The sequence below is a fragment of the Corapipo altera genome, unplaced genomic scaffold (genome assembly GCF_003945725.1).
Source record: "Corapipo altera isolate COAL_440 unplaced genomic scaffold, ASM394572v1 61, whole genome shotgun sequence".
Taxonomy (NCBI): Eukaryota; Metazoa; Chordata; class Aves; order Passeriformes; family Pipridae; genus Corapipo; species Corapipo altera.
Window position 1 is genome coordinate 1,206,499 of NW_020884910.1, and position 27,458 is coordinate 1,233,956.

The 27,458-nt window shown below is 45.1% G+C and overlaps 1 long non-coding RNA gene across 1 annotated transcript; it reads left to right on the top strand.

Annotated features, from left to right (window-relative positions):
• Window positions 1–201: 201 nt before the first annotated feature.
• On the top strand, window positions 202–26,053 carry LOC113951985. Its single transcript, XR_003529342.1, has 3 exons — window positions 202–338; window positions 17,938–18,063; window positions 25,499–26,053. It is a non-coding gene; the product is annotated as an uncharacterized LOC113951985 (long non-coding RNA).
• Window positions 26,054–27,458: the final 1,405 nt, after the last annotated feature.

The following is a 27,458-nucleotide window of genomic DNA, read 5'->3' on the forward strand; positions in this document are numbered from 1 at the left end:
GCACCCAGATGCTCACGTAAGAGCAAAGGGAAAATCCCTTTGGGAACATGTGCCTGGCCCATAACTGCTCTGGGCTACCGGGCAGTGTTATTCAAACTGTGACGTGCAACAGGCTGAGATAGCAAAAGCCCAAGAAGAATGAGGTGAAGGTGTGAAGTGACACATTGTTCCTTTTCTTTTCCCCCAGGTGGGCCTTGGGAAAATCAGAATATACTACAGTTGTACCTTCCAAATCAAGAGTCAAGTTCTCCTATGCATGAACTCAGGTAGAAACCAGCTAACCAGAAAGAGGCCAACATGTCAACAAGTATCAGTAGAAAAAAGATGTAACAAGACAGGTAAATATTAACATTCAGTGTTTCCCAGTATACAGTATTTCATTTTCCTCTCCTTGTTTCATTCCCCTTTTGAGAAAGAATTTTCATCCGGAAACAAGAAGAAATTTCCTCTTGTTTTTTTGTATTAGGGCATATAGGAATGTTTATAGAAAATGTTTAGGTTTTTGAAAATAATTTTATATTTTTAGAACTTTCACAAACACTGAGTCTGTTTCTTGGATGTCTTTCATGGTGGACTTGGATATTGATCATGAAGTCTTTGCGTTCTTAGAGAAAGTTACTTGGACTTTATTTCCTTCCAACTGCTTATTTTGTCCTTTCAATTGAAGAGATATTAATGAACACACACTGTTAAAAACAGCTGTTTCTGCCTCATCCTAGAGCTCATCTCCACCATAATAGCCCTGCTGAAAAGAGAAAAGCAATCTCCTGGTGTGGATTCAGTTCTGTGTGAGCTTTTGCTCTCCTTTCTTCTGTGAGGCTCTGTCCCTCACCCAGAATGGGCTGCCTGCCTCTATGTACCTCTTATCTGCCCTGGGATGTCCTGTGTTACAGGGATCAATGACACGACCTAGCCTTATCTTGTACTAGGAAATTATAGAGCTATTAAGAATGCGGAAAATACCTTTTCTCTCCCTCACCTTCCACTGGTCTACTGCAATCAGCACAAGCTTTACTGTAAATGCAGTGATAAGAGGCAAAAGCAGCAGCAGGAGGCTTTTTACTGGTGTGGTTTATTATTACTGTCTGAGAAAATGAACTGCAAATGCAGTACTGAGGTTTGCTAGCTACACCACTGCCCTGGTAGCTGTACCTTGTTTGGTGGAGGCAAAGAATGAGATTTGAAATTGTGCAACCAGTGAGTTAAGATTTTATTAAAAGTTGCAGCATCCTGAGGAGTGAAGGAACTAAGTTGTAGGTACCTAATAAAAGCATTTGATAATGTTTTGAGGACATCCACACGCATAAGGGCCTTTCTAAGGGGAGCTTCACAAAACTCTGTGTGTGTGTCTTCTTGTTCCAGTTTGACCCTGTTGGGATACCAAGAAATCCTGGGTTTGGATACCATAAGGCCTTTCTGGCTGAAAGGTACTGACTGTATTAGTAAGTGGCTGTCTCAGTTTCAGCCTAGTGGCCTCCTAAAACTCTCAGTATGTGCCAGTTATAAAGAACTCTTCATCGTGCAGGTATCTCCAAAGAACCAAATTGAGGCCAGCATATCCTGGCATGTAGGGTACTAATCAGTTCTCTGAGGCTGAGTCACCATTGAATCTCACCAGACCAGGCTTTGAATCAGGTCAGAGGATCAGTTGTTTACTGTCAAAATCCTTAAACTCTCTATCTCTCCATGCCAGTAAAGTTATTTAGCTTTCCACCACTGTTTCAAAGTGTTACACTTTCAAAGTGGCCTGTGCTTGACTTCTCCTTAGTGCTGCTCCCTGGAGAGAAGCGCACACAGCATCACCCTTGGCCAGGGCTCCTGAGTGTCCGTGACCTTTACCATGCTAACCTACCCTCATCTTGCCTGGCAGCATTAATTGCCTCTTAAGGCAGCTTTGTTGCCAGGTCTGGGAGTTTAGAACAGACAGCTCATGCTTCTGATAGTTAAGAACTAGTAATAGCCGGTTTGGGTACCGGTATGAGGGAAGGAGAGGCTTGTAATACCCTTGCTTCAGTGCCCCATTAGAGTGGAGGAATCCTCAAAATGTGGGTTAGTTTCAGCTGAGCCCCCTCCCTCTCCAGCCTAGGCTCTTCCTCATCTTCTGTTTCAGCTCTGCACCACAACCCACGTGAGGAGGGCGTGATGCTATTTATTCTTGTTTCCTCCCTCTCTGAGATCCTATCAGAAACACCAGTCTGAGTCAGAGGCAGAGGCTGTAACTGAAATGAGAGAGAAAACTCGGAAATGCGCAGATTTTAGTCCAATGTGGCTATCCCAGCTCTGTGAAGGAAAACTGGGCCTCAAAAAATGTGTGAGATACTCAGCAAAACAGCAGCTAAAGAAAGACTATGTGAATTAGAAACTGCCTAGCAAGCAACAAGAAAAGGAGTGGCTGGTTTGTCGTAGGTAATGAACAGCACTCAGAAGATTGTTGTAGCATGGGTGTTACGTGACCTTCTACCCTTCTGCAATATCTGCTATTTTTGGACATTTGCTGAGAAGAACCCCTCCAAGAGCACTCTGCTGCTTTGTTGGGTGGTGATAGCTGGGTTTTCCAGCACAAACAGAACTGTGCTACAGTGAGAGGTTTCCAGCAGGGATACTTTTTCACACGCATTTGGATGAGAAGTCATCTAAAAGCCTACTCTCTGCATTTGGCAGATAGGGGCAGGGTACCACAAACCAACATGTGCCCAAATATTCCAGTCCCAGACACATAAATCTAGCTGCTTGCAAGGTGTTCCCATTACACACTAAGCAGCACAGATCTGGAAAGACCTGGAAAAACTTTCCATATCCAGATCTCCCCAGCAAGAACCATGTCTTGGGCAGATTGCATTTTTATTGCCTTCATTGCCTTGCTGAGATAATGTCCCTGTGCTTAAGGTGAACTGTGTGAGTAGTGGTACTTCAGTAAAATGGAGCCATTTACTTCTGCCCAAGTGAATTGGTGCTTAATGGTCTGTACAGTTATATGACCTCTGGTTGCAATCTGATCAGATAGCACAAACTAAATGTAGTGGAGTCTTTCTGATAAGGGGAGAATGGAGGGTCAGGTTCTAGGGTATTGCCCCAAGTAAGGACAATTGGTCAGTAGGTGGCAATCTTATATCTGAAGCAGGAAAGGCCCCCACTGCTAGAAAAACCTGCTGCTGGCCATGTCTTCAGTGAGATATGTAATCATGAGATCTGGACACGTTGTGTGCTGGTTCTAATCACATGGATTTAATTTTTCTTTGCAGTTTGTTAGCAGTACACCTTTGCCATGTCCCAGATGTTATGACTTAGTTTCCCTTCCCTCAATTTTACTGTGCCCTCTAGTTGCATATCTGATAGGTTATATACAGCCTTCTCCTTCACCAGGCAGCAGCACAGGGCCAGACATGTAGCCTTGCTATTTGCAGCTAAAAAGCTGCTATGGAATGGATGCATGATGCAAATGTAAGTCATGTATTGTCATTAACCAGATCTACTGTTCAGATGGGTGAGAGGAGGGCATCTCAGTCCTTGCAGAGATGAATGACTCACTGACTCATGGACTGATTTGTTCCGTGCAAAGTCAGTCAACTGTAGCAGTTTGATCAACACCACCTTTAATTCAAAACTTCAGTTTAGGCATCTTTGCTCTTATAGTGCTGACTTGAGAAATGCTTTCATTTGGGCTTTTTATTATATAGAGAAAGGAGTGCCACAAACCATTTCCAGAGCATTTGACCTCATTTGCAGCCTGTCAAGTGGGAGAGAGGCCATGAAGCATAAGGAGAGTGGTTGAGACCAGGCAGGGAGTATGCAGCAATGGCAGGGTTTATGATACATGTTGTCCTAACAACAGCAGCTTTCTCTAACTGAAGATTTCCCGTGCTAACGTCTCAAGGAATCCTTGGGTATGGTCTGTTACCTGAAAGGCACTTCATGCACTTGTGGGGAGGGAGGAGGTGAGAAAAAGACTGATGATGCTGCTTTTAAAGTGAATTTAGCATTGACGAGGTAACTTGTACCCAGCCCCGGTGCCTGAAGTTTTGTCTTATCCACAGGATATGGGAAACAGGCAGGGCTGGAGTAAATGTCCCTGTCCTGCATTCGTTCTGGGTGACTTTGCACCCATACATGTGAAGTGCTGAAGGAAAGGGGAAGGTGTTAATTCTAGCCAGTTCTTTCTTGTGGGCCTTTCTGGGGCACGTGTCACCTACAATGGCCAAACTTCTTACAGACCTCAGAGTACCAACCCTCAGTAGCCTGCTGTGCTTGCCCCGATTTCAGGGAAGCAATGTGAAGGGCTAAAACTGGGTGACGTGGGCATGGTTATGTGACGGGTTTGTGGCAGGTCAAGCAGTTATGCCAGAGCCTCCCAAATTCTTGCCCTTTCTCTTGGGTTAGAGCAGTTTCAGTCGCCTGTTTAGATCTCAGCCCCATAACCAAACAGCTAATTTGGGCCCATTGCAAGTGAGATGTGAACCACTGAGGATTAAAAGTCGTTTTGCTCATCCTGCAGGCAGTCACTGACTGGAACTTGACACTTAATCACTGCTAGTCTGTGCTTCACTTAAGCTGTCAGCCTTCTTGCTGAAGTCAAGGTCACTGGGAGTAGTACAGTAAGGTGAAGAGGCTATTAGAGTATACAGGAGCCACTCGGGCACTCGGAGGGGGTTTGATTTCTCACCCCTTCTGCTGCCTGTTTTTCACAATGCACATCTAAGTTACAACCCCAAAAGTGTTGCAAAGTTACGGCTTGGAGCACATTTTGTCTACAATGTTTTCATGGTCTGTCCTATGAGCAGCCAGGGCTGTCCCAGGCGCGTGAGCAATGCAGGTCCAATGGCTGGATGAGACTTCCAGGTAGCCAGTGGGGCTTTAGCTCCCATCCCTGTAACCCAAATGGCATCAAGCATAAACTCCCTGAAACTGAGACCTCCCTATCTACTCCTCACCTGGCTGCCCAGAGAGCTTGGGACATCGCTCCAGTACAGATCAGTGATGCATGAGGAAGAAAAGGCAAGCATTAGAGCTGCACTGGCTCAGCCAGCTACCCTCACCCTACAGTGATCTGCATTCAGAACCTGACCCAGTTTCAGCCCCTGCCGGATTCAGAGGAAAAACACTGCAGGGTTTCCAGGAAGCACTTGCACAACAGCCAGTACCAGGTGAGCTGCAGGCCAAGGCAGATGCATCGTCAAAGCAGTGCTGCCATGTGTGTTGCAAGGATGAGTGAAGGACATTGGCATTTTGTGTCATTTGTACCCAGGGAACCATGTTCTCTTTCCAAATGAAGTCAAAATGGAGGGGAGAAGGGGAGAAACATGGTTCTGACTTCAGTACAGCAGTTATGTGTGGGAATGTGTGCCTGGTATAAAGTCAGTTCATTCAGTAATGCTTATGTTGTTTTCATGCTTGTAGAAAACTCATCAATGGATTAACACCTAGAAAAGAGTAGGGACCTTTACTTTAAGAGAAGGGCTTTGACCTGGTGGTGTGAAATTACTGTATTTTGGAAATTTTCCCTTCATATCTGACATTTGCTCTACATCTACCCAGGAGTTCTGACCCAAGCAATCATCTCTCACGAAGAGCAACCTCTGATCACCTGTAAGTGCAAGTAGAGGATAATATACTTTCTGTCACAAGAATGAGGAGGAAAAGCAGTGAAAACCACAGAAACTGATAAGAAAAGTCCACTCTCTACTATGAACCAGATGTCTTCCACACTGAGAGCTGATGTGTGGCTCACAGCAGAGTGGAGGGGGTTGGGATGGACAAGAGGACTTGAAGCCACACATCTGACCTGGCCTGGTCATGCATGCTCCTTGTCACCTTTGGTGAAACACTAATTGTTATCTCTGAAAGCCATTTGCTTTCTACCCACCTACTGTGTCAGTCCTCAGAAAAGTTTGTCATGGAAAAAATGCCTGGTCATCAGCCTGATAAATCAGGCTTCACATCTCCTCTCTCTCTCTCAGTTTCTCTTCCCAGCAGAAGAACATTTGTCACATTCCCTCAGAATCCACAGCAGAATCTCTGCTTTACCTTCTCTGAAACTGGGAACAAGCAGAGCACCAGAAGAGGGAAATGGGAGGAGAAGATGGGTTAAGGAGGTATCAAAAGAAATGGACAAGAAAAATGAGATCAGTGTGTGATCCCAGGCTACAGTAGGGATATCTGAAGGAAAGGAAAGAACAGGACTTCTGGAAAGAGTCCTGGCCCTAAGGGAACTAGCTGGGAGACATGGGAAATTTTACTAGAAAGGTCTCCAAGGCCAAGATGTTGAAAGGCTGTTATGAGTAGAGAGACAAAACAGCATTCATCTTGGAAAATGGGAGGCATAAGGATAACTACGGCCCTGTGGAGAGCTTCACATTTGTTTCTTTAGATGGTCTTTGCTTAGTTAAGCTGTGTACCAGTACTTATAGCACAGCCCTGTTTATGCTACAACTTAACCCTGCAATGTTAGCAAGTGGGTGTAATGACTGGCCTCAAACCACGTGGGTCAAGATACCACGTGGCTTTCCTTCTTGGATAATACCCAACAAGGAGCTGCAGCAGCTCCACAGGTCCCATCCCCACCCCTGTCTGCCTGAAGGCCTCCCAGTGTCCTGGCCAGCTCAGTGTGGGGGTTGGGAGGACAGCGGTGCTGGTGTAACTGGTTTGGTCAGCATACCAGACCAGAGCCAGTGCCAGACTGCTCCAGCCCCAGGGCTGTCCTCCAGTACCTCCTCAGGGCACGGCAGCAGCAGGGTAGCAGCACCCTGCTCCTCCTTGGGATTTTTGCGGAGCTGGGCTGGGCCGCGTAGGCAAGGGAGCAGGTTTCCACTGATGAAGGGCCCCATCCTGGCACGTGGGCAGTGGGAAGCCAGTGGGGCACCAGAGCGAGCAGGAAAGAGTATGTACGGGTTCCAGGTCCAGCTGCAGGTCAGCCCAGGTGACCAATGGAGCAGGGACAGAGTTATCACACATGAGGTGTCTCTGCAAGGCCAAGTGGAAGGACAGAGGTGCTTTACGTCAGCTCCAGCCACGTGTGCACAGGGTCAGTGCCCGGCACCGCCCTGGGCAACAGCGGGTGCCACGGGCTGGTGTGCAGGGGAGCAGTGTCCTTGCAGAAAAATGACTCTCACGGTCACTCTCTTTTGCTGTCCCAAGCTGCCCTTAAAGGTACTGGAAAAAGCCAAGGGTGGGAGTCCTGTTCTGCAGCATTTTCTCCTTGAACTCCAGAAGGAAAGTTGATGTTGCTGTAAATGCAGCAACACGCTTTGCCACTGAGGCAGTTCTATGTGGCTGACAGGAATTTTGCCTAAATGTCATGTAGGAGGCCAGATATACGTGGTCCTAACCTTAGTTTTTTGTACCCCTTTTACTCTGAGGACTGGCATTAAATGATGAAAAAGGCAACAGGCAAGAACAGCTAGCCCCTGTCTTCTACCAATCAGTCTCAGCTGGGATTTCCTACTCTGGAGGTCATTAAGCCAAAGAAACCTCTCTGGAACAAGCAGAAATACCAAATCCTAGATTTTGAGCCCAGACTTGGTCTTTACTATTATCAGGTTAGAAGGATGAAGCCAGATTGGATTATTTCCTTTTCTTTTTTTTAATTCCTTTTGTCTAGAGGCCCTGATGGTGTGGACAAAATTAAGAAACTTCCTCTTGGGCCTCTCTTCTTTGGGAATTTTCACATGGTGCTTGTATTCTGGGAGCAGGAAAACTTCCCACCCCTCTTACTACAGATTATATGCTCTTATTAACCTCTTGTTTTCCACAATGCATTCCAGTGAGAAATGTGTCCTGTAAGTGCGTTGTCTCAGATCTGCCTTCCACAAGCCAGGACTTGTGGGAAGGAAATCAGTCTATTCAGGCTAGGAATGTTAAACGTTTGCTGCTGACTCCCCCATCGGGGGCTGTGAGCTGTGCCAGGGATTTTCCACCAGCTCTGCCTATTCCAGCTTTTCAACTGGGTGCATTTTCCCACAAAGATGTGGCCTCAGAAGGGCCATCTTCACTGCTTAGTCACTCGGGTGAAGAAAATGGTTAAAGCATGGTTCTCATGCTGCCTTCTTCCTACCAGGCACTTGGCTTTATCTTGCATTATAATTGAGACTAAATCTTTTTGAAAATCTATGTGTCAGCACTGAATTATTTATAGTCATGTCAAACATTCCAGAGTACATGGATAAAACCCAGGATAAAGTACCTAGTGTGCCACTGATGACAAAGAAGTGTTTTGCCAGTCAGAGAGCTGACCAAAATATGATGTAGACTAAGACAGTTTTGCTAGCTGGGGGGCAGGTGGAGGTGTGTGTTTATTTTAAAAAAGTCAATATGTCATATTTTATGATTACCTTAACAATCACATATATAATAATGTAATTTTTTCAGCAGCAGACTCCAGCAGGAGATAAAAGCCTAGAATTATGTTTGTGAATTTGACTGGAGGAGATTGTAGACGGTTCCCAGACCATGTTTGTTCTCTTTGCCAAAGCAAAGTATTACTTAAATAGAAGGCCAGAGACACTATGCTGCAGCTGAAATATGACCCATTAGAAATGCCTGAGAAACCGCAATTAAAAACTCAAGAAATTTTAAATAATTCCTCCCAAATAAAACTAAGGGGGGGAGGTAATTGTATTGGTGCATAAGTTATGAATACAGATCTTGCTTTGTAGCTGCTTATTTTCTTTATGTGCTATTTGTCCTTTTTTAAAGAATAACACAGGCCTTATATATCTGCATATAAAGTATACAACAATATATCATTATTCTGCTTGTCCCTTATTAATTTCCTATTTAAAAGTCTTCCAGCACTTCAAGTGCTCATCCTTTATTCAAAAACTGCTTGACATTAGTTACTACCCTGTCCTGTTCCCAAAATAATTAAGATCTCCACATCTCTAAATTTTTAATCTCATTTTTGTCTATGTTCTGACATGTATTGACCAGTCCACTCTCACTGCCCTCCACTAAAGTAAACTGTGATTGATAGATCCTGTCTTCAATTAGAAAAGGTCTCTCAACCCTCTCAACACAGGCATTTAGGAATTCTTACTCCCTACTTTGCTGTGAGTTCTTGTGCATTGTTCACGTGAATGGGCTGGACTGTTGTCAAAGGAGTGGTTAAATCTCAGCCAGACCTGAGAGGGTTCAAGTGGGCAAGGAATGATAGCCTTTCACCTGTTTTGGTCTTCTCAGTCTTATCATAGCAATATATGCTTACTTGGTCACTCCCTTTCGAAAAACAGTCAGTCTGCTGAAAAAATAGATCCTTTGGTTTGCTCTACATTTAGGAAAAACCAGTTTAGTATCCAGGACTATAGAAATACATGCTTTTCTTCCCACTCTTCAGCTGAGAAAGAAGGGAAAACAAACATTTGTGCAAATCCATCCATAGTAGTGTAATATTTTACATGTCTGTTTAATAGACAACTACAGCAGTGAGGGAAAACCGACAAGTCACTGCTTGTGACTTGGAGGAGTTCAGGCACTTTGTGTTGTTTGTGCTCTGAAGGCTGTTCAGCTTCTTCATTGTCCTGCAGAGTTTGCAGATTGATTTGTGATTTCTTGATGGGTTTAGTTCATGGGTATAAACTTATTTTCTGGTAGTACTTAGACAGAGGTAGAAACTTCTCAATCATAAATGAACCATCGGCATCCTCAAGGTCCTGAGGGCTGAAAACAGACCACCGAAGGGAAAAATTAAATAAGAGGTGGGAAAATTGGAGTTGCTGCTGTTGTCTCCTCAGCAAAGCTGTGTGACTTCTCACACTGGAGTGAATACTTGTCCCCGGGTTTGTTTTTCCCTTTCTAAAGGGTAATGGTGGTATTGATAATATGCATATGGATTACTCAGTACTGAAAATTTTTGCTGTCTGGTTGGGATATACTAGCTGGGGTATACAGGAGAATATGCGTCAAACTCATCACAGTGCTGGCTCTAAAATAATTTCAATTATGCTTAAAAAAAAAAAGGCAGCTTAGTCTATTCAGGTAGCTGAGAAAATAACTTCTCTCTGGTATGAATGGCACCTCCATTACTGAAATATTTTTGTCATGGCTCTAGCAATATATACATATGCTGTAAAACTCCTTTTAGTGTAGACACACCCTAGAGGAACTGAGTGTCCAGCTTGCTGAGAAGATCACATAGGTAGCTAACTCTCTTAAACACGTTCAAAATCACTACCTAAAGGTTCTCTTTCAAACTGACAGTTTAACACATTTCACCATGTTCCCCCTCACCCCAGTGAGATCTTGATGAACATTATGGTATCATCTTCCTTCAGTCTCAAATTCAGCCTACCTGTTGGTCACCCCGCCTTCAGCACTGCCTTTCAGACATACCCCAGGCAGCAAAGCTGGCAGAGGAAGCCTGAGTTGATCTGGAGAGAAAGTGGAAGGGTAGGACTAGTTCTGTTGACAACAGGAAGCAAAGCATATGTTTTTAATGGGCAAATAGAGAGACATTTCCCTCTATTAGTGACAAGACCTGCCCCTACTATGCAAATTAAGTGGAAGATTTGCAGTGTCATACCAGTGGGTGTAGATTTCACTTTCTTTAAGATACACAAACCCTATTTTTCGTCTTCTTTTCTGCCTTTGGAGCTAATTCATTTAACTCTCAAAGAGGACACAGCTGGTTGTTAGCTTCAGCTTTTCTTGATGTTCATTTTCTTTTTAAACAGGCTTGCATATTATTCTTTAAACAGGCTTGCATATTATTCTAGCTTAATTATATCTTTCTGCAGATAAAATCATTGGAAAGGGTCCATCCCTTCCCCCCATTCTGCTCTGTTTCTTCCTTGATTTCTTTCACATGTCCCTTCCCCAGTGAATACATCTGAACCTTACATGGTGTTAATTAAGGATCTCAATTGCATATTTGCCTTTGCAAAGCTTGCCAGTGTGCACAGGCAACCGTGATTGATTGACAGCACCCGAAGAACAATGGAGAAGCTTTAAAAAGGCTTGGCAAAGCAGTGCAATCAGTGGGGAGCATGCAGAGAGGAAGAGCTTCACACAAGGACTTCAGGAAGAACTGTGTTTGGTGACTTTTATTTCCTTAATCAACATCAGGAAACAGTTCAGCCCTGCTGCAGCTGATGATAAAGTAGCTCCTCCAATGCCCACCACTAGATGAAATAACCACATGGCTTGAGGTAGAACAAGTTGTTCTGGAACATGTACTTTTGTGTTATTTGGGGAAATCTTAAGAAACTGTAGTTCTTCCCAGCAGTGACCTGGAGGTGGGAGATTTTGACGTTGGGCTCTGCAGCTGTGCCAGAACAAGGTGCTCATGATGCTGGTGCAGAGTCCTCTCCTAGCTGGGATACTGAGCTATTGACCCAGTGTTACACAGGTCAGAAATCTGTCCTGCTGCCATCCTAGGGCAAAGCTTGAGCATAGTGGAAGAGACAAAAGTATGAATTTACCTCAGCTCATGCAGGAAGCCTGCCATAGGCAGGGTGAGCCTCAGTTGCAGCCACCTGCCCTGGTGAAAATGCTCATCCTGATTCTGCTCATCAGGTTCCATACACAGGGCTTGCCTGTCTCATGTGCTGTGGTGGTCTCTGGTACCACCAAATCTGAGTACCTCACAGCTTCCCTCAAATCTTTGCATTCTCCTCGCTTTCCTGAGGGGCTAAAAACTGCCGCAAACCCTGCTTTACAAGAGAGAAGTGGAGGCACAGAGATGTCACCTCTTCAGTTTCCTAAATAATGATGAGAAATCCTAGGGCAGAACCAGAAATAAAACCTGTGTTTCCCAGTGGTGTTCCCTGGGGAGTTATCTCAGGGGTTTCCTGCCCATGGGGCCAAGTAGCACATAATAAGATGTTACAGTGGTTCAGGGAAAACTCAGAGGAATCACAGCAGACTGGGATCTGTTACATTTGTGAGCAATAGAAATATGTAGCAGCATTGAAAACTCCTTTCCCTCCATCTGTCATGCCTGGAGTGGCATTTACGCAGGCAGATCTCTATGCCAAGGGGTCATGTTACAGCCCAGTTCTCTGCTAACCATGTTACTGCATGTTTTTGTCTCACCTGTGTACCCGAGTCCAACCCGTGTTACAGCTCAGAGGACAAATTCCTTGCTAGAACAGAGTTTGACCTCATGTATACCAGCAGTAATGACCACTATTGCAGCACAATTCCAAGGCATGTTCAGTTTTCTGTGCAGAGAGGACTGCTCACACTAACAAAGAAGGCCATCAAAGTGAGGTGTGCACTGTAAACCTCAGGGATGGGGTGGGGGGGTGATGATATGCCACCCTATAAAAGTTTGCTATATCCTTTTAGCCAATTGCACAATTATTATTTCTTACCTATTTTACCTCCTTCTCCTTCTCCTGCACTTATCTCCTGAATTGAGAAGCACAACAGATCAGGTGTTTGGGTGCCAGCAAAGCACTTGGAGACCTGGAATCAATATCTTTGCCTGCTGCAATCCTTTGCATCTGAGTTGGGTGAACCCCTTAGGGTACACCTGCAACAGGTGAATTAAGTTCCTGAGAAGTTCTACCTTCCTGAGGGCAAACAGCTGGATAAAGTAACCTGGGGAGAACATGACATGACTATCTCCTGATTGATTTAGAGCTGGTCTCTTGAAGAGGTTGCCTGGGCTTCATGGATGGTTCAGCTACTTATAAACAGTAGGTGAATCCCCACGGTTCACAACCCTCATCATTGAGGTAAATCAGTGCCAAAGTAGGAAGTTTTAAATGAAAAATGGGCACATTAGATCACTCTATATGTCTGTCTACTCTAGTATCCTCTCTTCATCAGTGGCTGATAGCAGATATTTAGAGAAAACTATATGAGAAAGGCAAGCACGTAGTGGTAATTCTCTGGTGTAGTTGCCAGGCTGTGGGTTCTTGAAAGCTTCCTAGAATCTTGCTGTTTAATAGCACTTAATAGCTCTGTCCACAGCTTCGTAAAATCATTTTTTGAAATCTGTTTTAGGCATCCATAGCACTGTTGGCAGCAAGCTCCAGAATTTAATTATGCATTTGATGAAGCGCTTCCTTTTGTTAGCTTTGAATCTGCCACTTCAAACTTTATTTTATGCGGTTCCTTCTGCATAATCCTGCCATGTGAGCAAACTGCCCAGAAGTCACCAAGACTTTTCAAGCTAGTGTTTCGTCTACAGCTGCATGCCTGTGCAAATGTTGTAGTTATGCATATGTGTCAAGAGGAGGTTGTTTTTCACTTAACTAAGTCCATACCAATGCAACTCCCAATTTTAAATAGTATTACAATAGCATGAATAGGTCTGCCAATGTTTTAACTCTTCTCTCTTCTTGGAAGTGAAAGCTTTACCAACGTATACTGACATGAGTGTGACCATGCTTGCTCAGAGAGCAGGTGTAGTCAAAAGAGCTCGTCTTTCAGCCACAGCTTTGTACAAACACTTTTCCAGCACTAGTGAGTTTTACTAGGGAGGTGTTTCTGCTGTGGAGATGGTGTGTGTCAAGGCTGTGCTCCATACCAGTCTGTAACTCACAGGGCTTTGCTGCAGGACTGATGCCAGCAAGACAGCTCACCCACCTTTGCTGTCCAGACCCATACATAGGCCAACAGAAGTCTCTGGTAATCCAGCCTCTAGGGCTAAACCAGCCTGATGGAATGCAAAGCTGTCCCTCAGGTGATTTGAAAGAAAAAGCACAAATATCCTCATGAGGTCTAAGGAGTGTCTCTGCCCAATATCTGTACTAATGGCACGAAGTTCACTGAAGGCCTGTGCCTATGCATAAAAAAACATGTCCCCAAGACCACATCTGAAAGTCTGATAAAAGACTTGATTTTTCAGGAATCCTTGAGTTTCTGTTAAAAGCAGTGAGATTGTGAACTCTGCTGATTTCAAATTCAAGTAATTTACTCAGAAGTCTAAATATGGAGTTGGACTTTTATTTTATGATATACTGGTCTTTGTCTTGGGCTGTTGAAAAGAGAACACGATAAGCTAACAACTGGCATAAAATTTTCAGTTACTTTGTAAATGTTACAGCAGCAGAGAACCAAGTAGAATTACTGAAGGGTCAAAGGCATAGATTAGAAACATCATTAAGGAATGGTAAGAATTACTGATAAGTTCTAGTGTCTTTGTTTTATTACTTCCCTATCTCAGTCAGGTCTGCAAACACACTGATTCACGTTTAATTGAACAACAGCTTCATTGTGAAGCCTGCCATTTTTAGCTGCAGTATAGAAAATATCTTTAAAAACACCACCCCCGCTTTCTAACATTGTACAAAGAATTACAGCTCATCTGCCATAGGATATATACTATGAGTGGCATCATCTTCCTTAAGTCTCGTTTTCTCTGTCACATGTGGTGTGACAAACAGCAGTCTGGGGACCTGCATGCTATGTATGCCTTCGTGAGGAAGGGCTTCCCTGCACCTGCAACAGGCCCTCTCCTTCTCCCGCTGTTCCCTCATTCCCCTTGTGTGTGTGCTTTGGTCACGATCAGCAACCTCTGGGCCGGTGTCCCAGAGCTGCAGTCCAGGGCAAGGCAGGTGATGCTGCATGGAGATGTGTAAGGGTGACCTTCTCTTTGAGTTCCCAGAGCCCTATCCATGTTCTAGATTGTGCACAAGCAAACACGTGTCCCACTTTCCCAAGAACAAGCAGACAGTGAAGCATGTTCTGCTTTCATTGTCCATGGGCTGCAACATACACTACTGTCGCTGATAATGTCGGAACAGCCAAAGCGACACGAAAAAAGGTTCCAGCAAAGTTTATTCCAAGAAAAAAGCAGGGACGCCGGGGCTGCTTTCGCAGCCCCTTAAGTACAGTTTTTGCACACACGTAATTCACACGGATAGGACCGTTCAAACTTTCACACCAGAATTCTTACAGCTAATAGGTGCATTTTCTAAACTCTACTTTCTCACAACAACTTTGCTCTTTCTCAAAACAGCCCAGTTCTTTCCCACAACAGTCTCGAGCACCTGCTCTTATTTTTCTCTCATGTTGATGTTTTTCCCAACTACTCTCGTTCAAAACAGGTCCTTGTTCTCATGAGGCAGTGCTCCTGTTTTCATGAGACAGTGTTCTCTGTTCCCACAGGACAGCTTCTTCAGGATGCATCAGTATGTTGTCAGGATCAGGGCCTCCATTTTCAGTCCTCTCTTTTCAGGCCATCTCAGGGGTATACTTTGATCTGGTCAACATCTATTGCTTCGTCAGTATGTGCCAAGGTGCTAACAGACCCGCTGTCACCCCTGACACACTACCTGTGGTCAATCACATATATTTGATTGCTCTCATACGAATAAAAAGGATTAGCTGGCTCTGCAGAGCATTTGGCCTACATTTCATCACTTTGCTTGTGAAGCTGAGCTGGATAGGAGTGTGAAAAAAAGAGCTTGTTAAAGCCTTGGTTTTGACACAGTTATGTCAGCCAAAAAAAAAAATATTTGTCTCAATACCTCATTTCATTTTAAGGGATGTATTCCTTTGGTGCTCTTAGCTGTGGCTTTTACTGCTGTACCAGCAAGCCCTACCTTGAATATATCATGTAGTGCAGGCATGGTAGGGTACACAGTCCAGCTTGGCTGTGACTCCAGCTGTATGGTGCTGGTACCTACTCAATCTAGGTAGTAATCTGGTGTCCTTGGTGCAACTCCTGGGAGAGGTAGGCATCTATTGCAAAGTTAGGCTTGAGGAGGACACATGAGAGGCTTTTAACCTGCCTCTAATTTCAGATAGTGCATCCATGTGATCAAGAGTGCATTCAACTCAGCTTACTTCAATTCCAGCACACAGAGCACAGTGCTGTGGTTTGGAGGAGAATGGGTGGTTCTTTAGGTCAGAAGACAGATGCAAACATGTATGCAGAATGCCCCATGCTATGTAATAGATCCCTGTGTCTGCCTCAGACCATGTGAGATTTCACAGCTCTAGTGTCACCATAAAGTTAGCTCACCAGAGTGATCTAAAGTGACATAGCCAAGGTAAAAGTGACACTTCAGTACAGATAAGCCCTTCATCTTTTAAGCTCGTTATTTATATTAGATCAGTCTCTACCAGTCACAGTATCTGACCTAACAGCCCATTCCACTACCTGGGTAAGGATTTGTCTGGCTCTGTCATTTTTTGGCATTGTTAAACTCCTCGTGCAGTCAAGACTGCTAGAAGGAGGCTGGAAACTTCTCTGGACTAGTTACACCTTCACTCCTGCTCAGGGTTTTAACCTTTAGTCATTTTATTTTTAGCCAAAATTGCTGAAAGCTCTTTCCTCCCAGTCTGCGCACGGTAGATTATGAAAACCTAATGAGAAAAGCTAAAACTCATTTGCTCAGAAAGAATAATTCCAACCCTGTCCTTTGGCAGATGAGAAAATTAGGCAAACTAATGCATTTGTCATAGACTCAGTTGAATGTGCTGTTTTATTCAACTTCATGTAAGGGTGCTGTAATAAGGGTCTAGGCATAGGTCCCTGAGAGGTCAATAACTCCAACGTTGTTTCTACAGGGTTTTTCAGAGCACTGTAGTTTTCCAGATGGAAGACTGGCAGCTTGAGGAAAGACCTAGATCCAAGGGATCCTGGCAATAGAGAAGGCAGGATGGGTGGGTATCTATGAGTGTTGCAAGAGAACTGTCTGTCTACAGACCTCCTCCTGAGGACTGTGCCCAGCTCTGCTGTGGACCTCGTGAGCTTCGGACAGATGGTGTTATGGTGCCAAACAAAGTGTAACTATAGTTTGATTTGTGAGTGTTGCCTCCAGTTCTCTGGTAAACATCTGTCTAGTGTGGCCAAGGCCAAGTCACTTTTTCCCATTTCTCACTTTCTGCCTTAGGAAAATGTAAGAAGTAGTGCTCTTGTCCTAAGTATTGTGTGAAGATCCGGCACTGGAAAACTGCATATATATATGTTCTGAACATTACTGATGATCCCAGAATGTGGAAATGGTCTAGCACAGTAAGTCTAGTCTGATATTTGAGAATAAATAAATCTCAAATTAAGACTATAACATTTGAGAGTAAATTACCTAGCCTATAGGTGCTATTGACCATTTTTCTGTCTTGCTCATTTTTATGTTTTATTCCAATGTGTATTTGAATCTCTCTACACTGCCCAACCTCATTCTGCCATTTGGTTGGGGGAAAAGTCTAAATTTGTGGCTTATATATGAAGAAGCCTTTAAGCTGCCCACCAGATTCTCCTGTTGGCTCCTGTGGAGTGCCTGAGACTGGGATCATCCTGTAAAACTTGCAGGCTTTGGTATTTCTGTTACGACTACTTTGCTGGCATATTGAGGTAGACAAACAGACTCACTCTATGTCCTCAAGAACCTAAGCATAGCAGTGACAATAACAGAGAGGTATTTGAGGTTAGGAGAAATTTGCATTCATGCTAGTGTAATAATTTCAGGCTCCTGGAAAGATATGGAGTTTTCCCCTCTTTAAAAAAAAAATAAATGCTATAGGCCAAAGCTTCATCCCCAAGAAAGCAGTGACTATGGTTTTGCACAGAAAGGTATGTCTGTCAGAGGGAAAAAATATTATAAAAAAGTAGTTTTCTGAAAGGAAAATTGGTTTTAATGGAAAACATGTATCCAACAAAATGCCTGGAAATTTGACTGCAGCAAATTTCTGACTTTATGTTTCAGTTGAAGATAAACTATCAGGCTGACTGAAGAAGTAATGGAATGAAATTATACTGTCTGTGTTACGCTGGAAGGACAGAATAAATGATCCCTAGGCTGCAGTCTCAAAGGACTGTGGCATTTTCACGAGTTTTCTACACAGTGTTGCTTGGAGCAAGACACCAGCTAGTTCACTCTTCCCATCTTGCCTCTGCTGTTCGAATCTGTTGCAAAGCCTGATCTGTAAGGGGCAGAAAAAGAGTGCAGTGGGGCTAGATCTGCAAAAAGCATTTCCAGCAGTTCTAGAATGACAGTGGAGAGAAAAAGCTTCTTACCTGAATACTCGTGTATGTCTGGCCTCCCACAGTTCTGCTCCCAGCACTTCTTTTAGATGATCCCAAACAAGTTCCTTCTCTCTCTTGAATGGCTTCTTTTCAATGGAAAATGGAGGGAAAAGTCATCCAGGTGAACTAGAAGCATGCATTTCAAATAGGTGAGTCATCTGCATTAAAGTGGACATCTTTAGTAAGAATAATGGTAGACTAAATTAAATGTTCTTCTTAAGTTAAAATGCCCACATGAGGCTTTAATATGATTTAATTAAGTTTTTAAAAAGTTTCATTAGCTTGCAAGGTTCATTCAAATTAGGATTCTGGAGTATCTCCATGTAGGTAAACCCATAGTTTTTCCCTCTGATGAAACGGGAACTCACCACCTTAGAAAAGCAATGCTGCCAGACTCAGTTCACTGATACCTAGAAAGCACTTTGTTCTGTCGGAGGCAGGAGGCCAAACGTGTGTAGTTCTCTCCTGTGAGTGCAGCACACACAGGCTTTGGGCAGCTGCACATGGCTCTGTGTGAGGCTCCCAGCTGCAGCCTTCTCCCAGACACATACCAGCTAGCAAGGACAATGCCATCACCTGCATGGAGCTATATCCAAGGTACCAAAACACTGGTTCTGCTCTTTCTTCTGCCACCAGCTTCCCATGTCCCACACACACCTACCAGCAAGAAATGGGGCCATAACAATATATATGCATTTACTCTTCACTGTGTTTTGAAGTCAAGAAGAGAGAGGGGGATTTGCAGGCTTGTTTTGAGTGCCTGATGTGGGTGACTTCGCTGTGCCATTTCATTATGGGAACTCAACTGCAGCAGATTTCTGGAAACCTGATCCCTGAGATAAAGGTTGAAGAACTGAAACAGCAGTATCTGTCCAGTGCTTCAGACTGTCAGTTCAGAGGCAGGTCAAAGCCTCCATGACCTGAACAGGGCTGTCAGTATAAGGACAGCTGCTCTCAGTCATAGGCACCCAGTGGACCTAAGTGGAGGCAAAAGTTACATGAAACAGCCACACTGCTTTCCAAGTCACATGAGACCTACTGACATGCATTTTCTAAGAGACTAATGACATCTAAAGATCTTTGAGTAAACTATTTGCTTTACATTTATAACAGGATAATCATCCCACTGCTTGTCGTGGGAATTAAGCCACTGATCACCATCCCAGTGACCAAAAACATTCTCCTTGAGAATAAAATACACATCTTTATCATTAAATTCTGCCTCATCAATAATGCTGGGAAAGATTCTCTTACAAAGCTATCAGGTTTAAGAAAGCAGCCATCTTACAGACCATGCCAGCCTCTTTCCAGATGGCATTTTGAATACAATATAGACCAGGACCTTTGCTCTCCAATCCATTATGCAATAATCAGTGCTTATAAATTAAGTATGTGCCTAGCAGAATGTGTCTTTCCATGTGGCAAGCCTCGTGCAGCAAGGATAGACTGTGAGTCACCACAGGTGACATAGAGGCCACCTCAGTTGATTGTTTCATCTGAAACATGAGAGGCAATTCCCACGGGCTAGGAGGCTGCATCTGAAGAAGGAGCTTGGGGTCAAAGATTCAGAGCTCTTTATGTACTCTTATAGGCTAGTATGTTGTCTGGTGGTGTTGACATGTGGGTGACTGCTCAAATACCATCATGACAGTAAGATAGGTACCCCACTCATCAGGCAAACTACCACATGTCCACTGAAGTTTATGGTTCACTTGTAACCACACACCCCATGGGGCAGCTGACCTGTGGGCCCCCTGAGGCTTGTGGTGACTTACAATGCAAGACTAGGGACAGCTTTCAACCATCTTGTTAAACTACGATGAGACACAGCAGTGGACAGGCCAGGGCAGGCTCCAGCTGTGCACCACCGTCACCTCTGCGCGGTTGCTGGCCTCTAAAGCTCACTCAGGTGAACTTGCAGAGTCTGCAGTCACACCACCAAGCTGGAGGGTGGTGCAACATGCTGGATACAAACTGCTTCTCCAAAGTGAGACATAGATTAGCTGGGGACTACGCCCAGTTTACTTAGCTGTCAGTGTACTGCCTGGCTTGGGAAATCCCTAGGCGGGGGACTACTGGCACCTGGGAGGTCACACTGGTCACAGTGTACTTGCCCTCTTCTTAGGCTCTTTTTCTAAATATTTGGTACTGACCACAGCTGGAGAAGATGCACTGGATTAAATGGACCTTTGGTGTGTTCCAGGTGTTGTCAGTCATATGTTCTTACGGTCACCAAAACTAGCTTATAATAAAACAGGTTAGCTAAGACAATTTTGATATTGAGTGCTCATTTGTGAAGTGCTTTGAATATCAGGCAATAGTATCTAATCTTTGATTACCAGTAGTGACTGCTTTTTCAAAAGAAAATATGGGTGGGGAGAAAAAGGAATTTCTGTTCAGTTCCTGGTCCTGGTTGCCTGGCGAATTCTTTTAACTCGCAGAAGAACAGATTTGCATGTTGGTATTTTGGGGATGTTTCCCATGAGAAAAAAAGTGCAACTCAAAACTCTAGATGACTTGAGTGTCTTGTCACGATTATATCCTCCAAGGGTTTGTGTCATTCAGATGATAAATAGGGTTTAAATAACAGAAAAACAACAGTACTGCCTCATGTAAATAACAGCAGCATCACTACATGCTACCTGCCGCATTGTTAATGCAGACATGATGGTTTGCTGATGGTGTTCACTTCCCTGTGCCCAGCACTTGTGTCCTATTCAGCCAGAACTGAGATTTTCTGAGAAATGCCTGTTCAATCTGTGAACACCAGTGACACAAGTGCCCAGCTCCCATCATGCTGTTGCAGAATGGATTAATTTTGACACAAATCTGCTACAAATGACCATGTCAAATGTATCCTGGTTATCAGAGCACAAAAGCAAAGCAGGGTTTCCAAGTTACACAAGTATCTAAACCCACAAAATATCCAAGGTCAGGTTCTTAGCTTCTACTGATTAAGAAATTATATGAGAATTATAATGAGAAAAGTGCTTTTTAAACACCTGTTAGATGTGTGTCTGCCTCCTTTGGCCTGTATGTGAATGCCTCTCAGCTATGTGATCTGCTCCAGTTCACAGGACTGATTAAAAGAGAAAAGGGAATTTCAGACTCCAGCGTGGTTACCAAGCCATCACGTTTATATCAGCAGAATGAAGACAGGCAGTTTCCATTACAGCTGCATGATGTCTTTTGTCATGATAACTGCATGGACTTTAGAGAGATTCTCCAGTGAAAATGTGTTCAGTTTTTACCTGTAATGTGTCACTGTGTTGCAAGTGATGGTGCAGTGTCGGTCATCCCAGAATGTCACAGTGGAACCAGACAACCCAAAGCAAAGCAAAGTCCACCAAGAAGCCCACAGTGGGCAGCAGGCTTTTCTATTTGCAGAGACATCTACCTTCAGTTGATAAGAACTTTTAGTGCAAACAATGCTGGAGTAATCTTTAAAATTATCACATACATCTGTGAGTTGTTTTAGGGAAAAGACCTCCCATGAGGAGTAGGAGAAAGGCCTCTGGCTGGCATTGTAAATCATGTAGCATCCCACTGATATTTAGGAACAAGTCGAACCTTAACTTACTATTCCCATTGCCAGCTCCAGTGTGGTGTTGCTTAGATGAGTCTTGCTCCTGATGGCTAAAGATAGAAATGTTTTTCCACTCTGATTTTGTTTTTAAGCTCCATTAGAGCAGGCCTCAAAATAGTTTTGGAGTCTATTTATTTCTCATTCTTTGACTTGGTTTCATGCTGGATGTCCCAGGCTGGCTGGTGCTGTAGACAGCAGAGCTCTAAGTGGAGCAGACAAGCAGGCTGGTGCCCAAATAGAACCTGCCATCAGAGTTTATGGTTAGGACTGAGTGGAGAGTGAAGCTTCACGATCTTACTGCCAAGACAGAAACCTAAAGGTAGCCTGTTTTACTGGTACACTGTGCTGCTATCTCCAGTAGGAGCTGAATGGGGACCATTTTGTTTGGACCAGCAGGGGTGAAGCCGTATCAGTCCCCCAGAATTGTGGCTGAGTTCACATAGCTGCCTAAGTTTGGTGGCTGCATACCAGAAAACTGGTTGCTGCTGCAGTAAGGGCTCCAGGTGTCCACTGTCACAAAACATGTGCTGTTCTTGCTAGTTTCATAGCTACTTCCTGCATAATGCTGCTTTCTGTGTGGTGATCACTTCCAGATGTGCCAACGAAAACAGGGTGGATTTCATGCAAGAAAGTATTTTCATATTATTTTCTCTGAGATCAGAGTAATTTTTCCTGCATCAGTCTAAAAGAGAAATTCTGGTGATATGATTTGACTTCTTCTGCCTTCACAAGTTGCTTTTGCCTCCATATGTCACCTCCAGTGTTGATAGCTGGCAGGTTTCACTGTAGCATCCAACAGAATTCTGTACCGTCCACCAGAAGTATCCATCCCAGTTATCAAACATCAGGCACACAGCACATTGTCTCTGTTGCATCTCCCTTTTCTGTCTCCACCTCCCAGCCAGTCCACCACAGAAACCTTCCCTTTTTCTGCTCATAGTCACCAGTTCAACACGAGGTGAATCTTTTTTCTATAACTGAGCATATAGGCCTTCTCCTGCCAGGACTACTCAAAAGCCTTCACCAACTGGTCATTGAGGCAGGGAAAAATGGTTCAGCTCACGTAGGTTAAACCAAATCAGGATTGAAATGATTTATTGATTTATTAAGGATAGTCCGTGAACTATACATTCAGGATCTATGTCAGCAATACAGCACTTCAACCACAAGGTTAGATACTTATAAAACACTGATAAGTTTCTGCAAGTTCCTAAACACACTTTTGTAACTAATCTCCAGACACGTAGGCACCAACTCCTCTGTCAGTGGCATGGGGGCCACTTCTGGGAGCACAGGTCCTGCCGCTTACACCCCGCTCCCACTGGGGTTGTGGCCACTCCAGCTCTAGGGGTGCCCATGCTACTCCCTACAATCAGCTAATGCACCTGCTGTGAGAAGGCATGCCAGCAGGTCACGTGCACCCTCCCAAAGTGTGAGTCCCTACATGCTGTATCCCACAGGGTCAGGCCACATGCTGGGTGCCAGCTTATGACAGCGTCCCATGAATGGGGAGCTGCTGCATCTGAGCTCAACAGTGTTTGTGATGTGCCAGACTGGCTTTTGACAGTCTGAGGCCTCTCCTTGCTCCGTTACCATTTTCTATGTTTCTTTTATATAGCCTTTCAGATCAACTCATTCTTTGTCTCAAAATTGTCTTTGTTATTCCCTGGTTACTGTTTAATCTAGCTGACAGTTGCCATCCTCTTTAGCGTGATCAGTTAAGGCCTGGTGATTGTTTCCCTCTTCAATAAGATTGGTTTGGGGTAAATGCCCTGTCAGACACTTTTGGGTTTTCCATCCGTACATGCTGTTTACCGTCACTAATCTATCTTATCAGCTGTTGTCTTCCACAACGTTTTTATCCAAGTGGGAGCTGTGCAGGCACTCCCACACACCTATTGAACTGATATTAAAGAATAGTGGCCCCATATCTGGATTTGGGGGGAAGCTCTTTCTACATAAATTTACTTCCTCAGTGCCTACCAGTTCACGAATTTTTGAACTTAGTTACCTCAGCTTGCATAGCTACATACAATTAATCTGTTCAAGTGTAATCATTGTGCTCAGAGGACCACTGCATATGTCTATAAGTCTAATCCCTAGTGACCCCACATCTGTAAGGGGGACAAGGAGAGAAAGAAGGAAGACTTGAAAGCTACTTTTGTCATAATGTGTTCTGGGAGACTACATATTCTGCTTGAGCTGGTGTTAAACTGTGTAGCAGCCACTGAGTGGGCTTTCTTTCACGTGAACCTCCCAGGCAGAGAGTTGGAGGACAATCCTAAGGCAGTGTCCAGTAAGACCAAGAAACTGATGTGGGGATGAAACACCAGCAGATGCCTTGCTGGGGAACTGAGGGCAGCTCTCGAGGGTCACACCTCTCCCCTTCAAGGTCTCTTGTAGTTCCTGGAAGAGTATATAATGCCTGTTTGCCACCAGGCATCTTGATCATGGTCTGCAGGGCTGCAGCAGCTCTTGTTGCCTGTTTTTTCCTCACCCTCCCTCACCTGTTGTGTGTGATGCAGGCTTGGTGCCAAGCTCCTGGCCAACTGCCCTTTCCAGCTCCTGGGCATGCCAGCCTGAGGAGCCCCAGTGGCAGTGTTTGCAGTGGCAGCCCATGAATAGTAACTTTCTGAGGCCATTTCACAATCTTCTGTCACCTTATGGTTAGCATTTGGTCCTGCAGTCTGTGAGAGGCTCCCCACCCTGGCATGCCTAACTTCTTCTGATGCAGATCATCCACAGCCACTATCAGAGATGTTTCTAGATCACACATTACCCAGAGTTCCTGTATGTGACCACCAGCAGCACAGTCTCATTTGCCCTACAAGTAGCAACCAAGCCAGATAAATCATTACTTTGTTTTGCTCTGCGCTTGAGCACTACTTTTTGCTGCTACATTAGAAGTAATTGTTCATCCTCCTCCTCCATAGTGAGACAGCTTTTCTTGCCCTAAGTCCTTTCTCCCAGTAGCACAAGGCAGGAGACCCAAAGGAAGCAGGAATCTCATTGATGGCTATGCCCAAACCCACCGGAGAAAATCAGGATGTTCTTCACATGCTAACTGCTTAAGGCAGTGAGAAAAACCCTTAGCAACTTCTATCTTGTAGGTTGTTCCTTCCTAGGTGCTGGTGCACAGCTTTCCCCAGCCCCATCCTTCATCCTGCAGCTAATCTCTTAGACATACATTGCTTTGTACATTTTGTTCTTGGTAGTTTCCAATGTTGCCTCAGGCCCTTATCACCTTAAAAGATCAGATCATATAGTAGTGGCCTTAGAGACGGCCTGATTGATATCTACACAGCCAAACAAACAGTAAATTTGAATAAAATTTGGCACCTTGTTGCCTATTAGATCTGCTGATTCTGAGAGGATAATTCACAGACATCAAGTAAAGTGTGTGTACTGACATACATGGGACAGATTCTTTGGCTGTGTAAAAGAGCTTGTAGGGGTGGTGTGCAACCCTCATGGAGGGCCTTTTGCCTCATGTGCAGTCATGAGGATTTGACATCGCTGGACACTGCCAACCCAACAGGACTTCTCTGTGTATTTATACAGAAATACAGATGCTTGCAGGAAGAGGGGAGAGTTTCCCAGTGATCCCTGAACAAACACTGATGAAGCCAGGAGCTCCCGCAGCTCGGCCTTCACCAACACCACTAGAGCTTTTAGTGAAGGTGTGAGTGTGCTCAGAGGAAGATCATGTTTCTGGGTGGCCGTTTACAGTGTAATTGTGATACACTTATTTAGATACTCTCTAGTTGCTTTCTCCAAACTCATTCTCTGCAGTCATAGGGAATAATGCTGTGGAAGAGTGTATTCTTGTTCAAATCTTCTCTGATATTAGTATCACCATGAGCCTCCCTGAATATCCCATCCCTGTTTTATTTTGGATGATCCCCCTTTCTCAGGCAGAAGGTAATTAGGAGAGGGCTGCACCAGCTGTTGCTGTTGCATGTGCCTTGAACTAACTCATGTGGTGTTTTCCTCTGCAGACCAGATGAACTGGGTCCTGGCCCATGGATAACATGAGACACAGCATTCAAGGGCAGGTTGTCTGGTGAGTAGGTTTGATGCTTGGGTGACACCACCACACACCTATACATAATTCCCAAACTGCTGCCCTGTGTAGAGTAGTATAACTGGGCTGTAAATTGTACCCAGGGCATTAGTGTTTCAGTTCCCCAGTGACCAGGGTAGATTGGGTGTCCCAGCAGCTGAGAAAAACAGACCAGTTGGTGAGAGCAGCAACTGTGCTGAGGTCTGGGAAGTTAAAAATGGGTGTTTTTTTCCTTCAGCAGTGCTCATCTATTTATTGGCTTGATTGTAATCACAGCTGCCTTAACTTGTAACTAATACTGTCCTCCCTGCAGCATAGATGATGATCACTTGGGTATCAGATACTGCTGTCTATGTTTGCTTTTGTTATCACTCACCATCAGCAGGTCTCTTTGAAAGACCAGCTCTGACCAGACACCAAGGAGAAAAGAGGGATTCCAGTTATCCTCTTCCCTGTTGCTGACCAGTTCTTTCCCATCACACAAACCCCACTGAGAGCTGATTCTCCTAATGCAGGATGCAAATCCATGTGGCACACCTGGTTCCCTTTGATCATGTATAATTTATCATGGAGCATTCAGCAAAGCAGACACTCCCAATTAAATACAGCCTTCTAGGCACATGACCTCTCTGTGCCTCTAACCTACAAGCCTTCACGGCTTTGAGAAATCTGGTCGTATGGCTGAAGCTAAGGAGGCCGTGCTTACCCACTGCCATGAATGGTGGTGTGACCTTGAGGGTATCTGGCCTATCCAGACCCAGTGAGGGTGCAGTAAGTTAAGGTTGACAGCCTAAAAAAGTAGGTCTCAGTTGCTTCAGGGGCTGGTTCTGGTCTGTAGCCATGGATCACTTGGAGAAGGGTACCACATTATGACTTCTCCCCTGACTGCTAGTTTTAATGGCTTAGGGAGGGTAGGAGGCAACAGTGGCCACTTCTTGAGAGCTGAGAAGAACATGTTTGGGTTGGCTGGGTGGTAGGGTGGTGGTCAATTTCAAGCTAGGTCATTCTTGCAGGTAACCTCCAGAACACGCACCTGATAGGTGGTACCAAGGAACGTCCCATCTTTAATGCATTCAGTGCAATTCCCAGATCTCAAAAAAAAAGGAGGATGGAGTTAAAGTATCAGTAGCTTAAGGGCAAGAAAATGTGGAATACAATGTTGCAATCCAATAGGAAATTCAGAGGTAAAACCAATATGCTTGGACTTCCAGATGTAATTTAACTGTCCTGTAATGGTACCATGGGATCAAGGCACAGTAGTTTATTGTGATCCCAGAGGTGTCCCTGCAGAGAAATCCCAAGCCCCTGCGGGCTGGGCCGAGGGTGCGGCATGGCGTTTGTGCAGCGCCCTGAAGGTCACCCCGCAAGGGCGGCTGCGGCTGTCGCGTGTGTGAGTCGTGTCCCCTCCCCCCCCACCCGGGTACAGGGGATGGGGAGGTCTCGCCGCCCCCGGGGAGCCCCTGCCCGGCCGCCCCTCCCGGCAGGTGCTCCCAGCGCACGGGCGGCGGAGCGGGGCCGGGAGGGGAGCACTGTTTGCGTTCGATATCCCGCAGCCGCGCTACACGTGAGCCCGGCGGAGCGTGGCGGGGCCGGCGGCTCGTGCGGGGCCGCCAGGAGCAGGAGCAGGAGGAGGGGAGGGAGTGAGGCGATGCTCGGCAGCGCCCGGCCGATCAGCTCTGTCGCGCGGAGCCGGGACCCGCTGGGAGCGGGAGGGGCGGGAACGCCGGGAACAGGCGGGCACGTGCGCGGGTCCGCGCGCTCAGGCGCGTGCACCTACGGCCGGGAGAGGGGCGCGCGCCCGTGTCCCGCGGGGGCGCGCACCCCCGGGCACCCGCACAGACGGGCGGGCACACAGACGGGCACCCGCACAGAGGGGCACACACACAGACGGGCAC